The sequence below is a fragment of the Atta cephalotes genome, assembly GCF_000143395.1.
Source record: "Atta cephalotes unplaced genomic scaffold scaffold00034, whole genome shotgun sequence".
Taxonomy (NCBI): domain Eukaryota; kingdom Metazoa; phylum Arthropoda; class Insecta; order Hymenoptera; family Formicidae; genus Atta; species Atta cephalotes.
The window spans coordinates 2716411-2721790 of NW_012130098.1; positions in this window are offsets into that span (position 1 = coordinate 2716411).

The window sequence follows — 5380 nt, forward strand, 5'->3', positions numbered from 1 at the left end:
AGTTTCTAATAAGATCTTTTAGTAATAAGATCTTTGTAGAACCGATATCGTCATCCACTGGCTCAACCCATTTTCCTAATGAAGCAACTTTTCCAATGCAATTAACAAACTCACCGTTGCACAAATATATATATTAGGCTACCTCATAGGTTTCTCATTTCGAAGAAATAAGATCAAAAATCATGGTATTGCCAATATCTGATATTTATTATGTATATCTTATCTATATAGTGTTATATAAAAAAAGAAATCATATGTAATAAAGAGTTGATACCAAAATATTAGGTATATAAAAATTATAATAAAAAAATTTTGCTTCATTGTACTACTTCGATTTTTGCATAATATGAAATAATAATATAAATTAATATTTAACAAAAAATTAATCAAAGTAGTAACATCGAGTAACGTGTATTCCATATATTCCATAAACAATATTTGCTTTGTTTTGAGATTGCATATAGACGCGTTTATATATATATATATATATATATATAAAACTAAACGCAAAACTAACTGCTTTTCACTACTATCCACGATAGAGGAAACCAATTACTATCTGCATCGTATTTGGCATAGTATACGAATGGACTCCTGTGGAGTACGAGTTGCGTCTATTTCGTATCAGGTGAAAGCCAATTGTGCAGACCGGGCGAATCCAGTCGTATTCCTGGCAACACAGTGCGGCGCTAAATTATTATAATGCCCATCGGACAAAGCGCAGTGTCTCGCTTGAAATTCTATGCTAATGAATTAGGGGATCGAATTCGATCGAACATGCGCTTTCGCATGAATGCGTCGTCTGGTATATCCATTCTGCTCAAGTTCTTAGATTACTTATACGCCGAACTGAAGCCAAGCTTAATCAAAACGTATAGCGAGTCATCACGCTTTATTTAATGAACTAAAAAAAATAAAATTATATAGAAATATATTAACGATTTATTTTAATTCATTATTTTATTAATTCATTATTGATATTATGTATGTATGTATGTACTTCCCTGTTCAACAATATAAAGCAAAAATCTTTTTCAGTATATTGAGGTATAATTTAAAAATCTCATTGACGGATAACACAATGAATTGTTTATGCAGTTGCACTTGCTGACGGCCTGGAATTAATTGAAAAACGTCCGATAATCGTGTAACGCCTATTAATAATCTGATTAAAACTTCATAGCTTCGTTGAAATCGCGCATGGATTAATGTCTACAAAAATATCGGTGAGATGTACATTACGCGCGATGTACATTATACGTTCACAAGTATTATGCGTTTAATTATTTCTAGCATTGTAACGTTTGCGGTCCGATGTAATCGAAACTGAATATTTCGCGTAATATTATGGGATAATCATCGGTTCCGCCCACCGAGCAGAAATATTAAACGCAATTAAACGCTTCCCTTTGGTAAACGCGCGTCGTACGCGAGAATGCAAAATTCGCCTAGTACGCCATGGATCACGCAGGACGTGAAAACGAGATCAAATCTTTCGTCTCGATTAAGCTTTCGTAAGACGAGAAATAAATTCGCTTACTACGATATCGAATCTCAATAAAGTAAAATTTATCGACATGTTTTTCTATTGAGAAGTTATGTCTTTAATCTTATCAAATACCTATAATGTTTTTCATCTTTAAACGATTACTCGATCATAATAAAACGATATTCAGATATTGAATTGAGTTGGGATTTGATTCGCGGATATGTGCATAAAATTTAATATCACCCTAGACGAGATCCGAAATGAGACAGCTATCTTAGCTCGCAGCTCGACTCGTCAATTATAATAAGGCACGTAATGAATGGATGCCTTCATGAGCAATAGAAAAAAAGATGAAGAGAGGGAAAAGCTGATTTTCTTTGCATCGACCAATGAGCGTTAAACACGCCTGGCTTAACGCGAGACGGAATAATGAGCATACAGGATATAAGCAGAAGGGCCGTCACTTACGCTCACTATCTCGCTGCGACAAACCGTATAATATGACTCGCATTATACGAGCGACGTAGATCCATACGCGGAGAGAACTCTACGCAAAACTTTACTTGGAGTTGTTCGTAACACGCGTATCCTTAATCTTTGCATGGTAGATATGAAATTCTGTCTTATGAAACCTTGTTGAAAAGGCACAATGATTATAATGAATATATATTATAAAACAATAAAAGGCCAAAACAATAAAAATCTGTTGCCAACATCAAACTTATTAATATAAAATAAATAAACAGCTTCTTATTATATTTTTTATGTTTTTATTATTACTTTAGTTTATTATTTTACATTGGCATCTCGAATATTTATATTATTTATGAAGTACTTATAGGTGAAGTGCTTATAAGATAAAATAAGATTATTATATTTAAAAAAAGAGATATTTAAAAAATTTATTTGAATGTTTTAATTATTGCTTTTGTATGATTCGAAAAGCACAGGTTTCCGAAAAATAAATAATTTATTAATTTAACAATTTATAAAAAGTGATTTCTAGCTTCTTAAATAATGAATAAAATTTTGGAATAGAAGCAAGATCCGCAGACTTATACAACAGCAATCTGGATGTCCAATTATTAAGCCTTTATACTTCGACGTCATGCTTTGATCACTCAGCTGTACGTTTTATTTTAATATCCGACGAATGAAAAAATCGTGGCGAAACTAACGTCAGGACACACGAGACAATTGGCATTTTGCGAGAATTGCAAGAAAAAAACTGAACGCGCTAGATGTCGGTATCTAGTGTATTGCGTAATTTAATGTTGCAACGCGAATGCAAAGTCCATGCACATGATGCTCGGATATGTCAATGTACCCCCGACGTTTTGTGGTTGCTCGCGCGTATATGCGTGCCTACGCGTGCGCATGCAACTTTCCCTCGTGTACTAATCATGATAAAAGCAACCGGCAGCGCGTTATATCTGTCATCCAGCGTGTCTTGTCTTATAATGGAAATATGAAAGGTGCACATCCATGCCTTAAGAGATATCTCTTTCTCTATCTCTCTCTGTTGTTGTTCCTTCCTTCCTTTATTTTTAAAAATACTGCGGAATATTATCCTATCGCAGTGAGTCTAAAATAGTCTGTGTACGTTGACGCAGTAGCACATCTTAAGAGATTAGTATTACTTTAATGGAATAATTGAAGTGTTTAACAAAATTTTGAAAAGAAACTAAAGAAAATCTTTAAATTTGATAAAAAAATTTTATATGAGAATTTTATCTATTTTTTGTAATATATTATACGTTTAAATTAAGGATATTTTTGGCTGAACAATATCAGCTCAAAGTATCAATAAAAAAAGTCGATTTTAGCCAAAAAATTTTGGTTGTAAATATGTCTTAAAATCAATCATGTAAGAAAACGTTATATCGAATTATATCATGAAATTGGAAAAAATGAAACAGCAGTTTAACAATTTTATTTAGATAAATAACTTTTTAACGCGCGCCCACGTAACGAGTGAATTTAAGTGAATTTAAATAAACTTTTGCCTTTTACACAAAATTTTCATGAAGTTTTATTAGTATATGTAAAAAATTTGATTTAATTCGTAATGTTACTTTCTCATCAAATTTGCAAATAAGTACTATAAAATGCAATTTTACATAAAAATTAAGGAAAATAGAAAAATTATAATTAATAATTTTTTAATCAATAAGAGAATAGTGCTGAAATTTTACACAGATATTCGTAATAAACGTAATTAGAGAACAATCTGTGACATTTTTGTATTTTTGATAATTTTTTAAGATGTAACACATACATTTTTAAGTAAAAATATGAAATACATAATGAATTTAAAAATATAGCGATACATAATCTTCATCAATGATGGAAAGTAATTGATTGGATTATTTAACCCGCTTAACTTTAGATCGCAAGTGTTAAGAAGAATTATTGGATTGATTAAGACAAAAAGGAAAAAAAGAGCATCGCTATTATAATTACCGGCACTAAAATAATCTCGCTTCGAGATCGATTACACGCGTCGCACGTTTCAGCCATGTGCCACATCGCACGCAATCATAGCTTTTTAGATCTGCATCCCACCATTTCTATCCACCTGCGACCATCAGTAGGGCAAATTGTGATTTATGCGAACAGCGTGCGACGTCTGACGAAAGAGAATTGTGAGCGTAATGAGTTATGGACGCTCGTTCCTAATTTAGATATATGGTCGTGTAATCATTTTTGCTTGACGACCATGTGTCACCACGATATCATTTATTCCTTTTTTATGCAGGATTATCTTCTGTTATCACGTACAACCGCGTTTCAATCTTAACTAAAGTGAGTCTTGAGTTACGACGTAATAACCCGAAGATGAATAAATTATTAATTACAGTGAGGATGTGTGTTTTCTAACATAATCAAAGGCAGCTCGATCATTATGTTTATAAATGATTAAGATTTATTTGTCAGATGAATAAAATGTGAATTACACAATCTATAGTATTTATATTATAGATTGTGTATATTATAGGAATTAAAAAATACAAAATATATAATTTTAAAAAATAATACAAAATATAGTTAGACATTTTAAGTAAATCTCAATAAACAGAGTTATTAACACTCTTAAATCCGATCATAAAATAAAATAATAGGGGAATGAAAGAATTACTACTTTATTATTTTTGCTATTACATTTTATAATAACAATTTCATAAGGACGTTGCAATTTTTTATGGCTATAATGATATAACTAACTAAATGCTGTGTGAGGTTGCGCTAAGATAGTTGGGAAAATAAGTAAGTCACTTCGAAAAATAATTTATATTGTCATTATGCGTGATTTAATTACTGAAAAAAGTAACTTGTAACGCATCAACAAATTACTTTTTCCGTTATAAGGAATAAAAGTAATCACAAATAAAAAGTTATTTTTTTTTAACAATGAGTGACTTTTTCAATCCGTTACAAGTAAAGTTTGACTTTTTTCTAACTCTGACTTACTATATTATCGACCATTATAAACAAATTTGCTATTATCAAATTCTTATTATAACAAAGTAAAGATTAAAAAGTAATCATCAATACAATCGATCATTATATTGATCATTACAAGTAACGCGTACTTCACCATTCTCTGAAAATAAATATTTTGCTGCGATAAATCCATGCATAAATTTACACACCGCGTTCCTCAATTTTAATTGAGGTTTGTTGCAACAATGTCTGTGTCACATAAATTGCGATAATAAATGGTAATTATGTTACTGCATACTGCGGTCATCCTATTGATTTGCGCTTGCCTATGATTTAATATCTGCGACCATTTTACTATGAGATCGCACTCGAATAATAACGATAGCTATCAAAGAAACGAACAATTTCTCTCCCCTCTCTCTCTCTCTCTCTCTCTCTCTCTTCTCT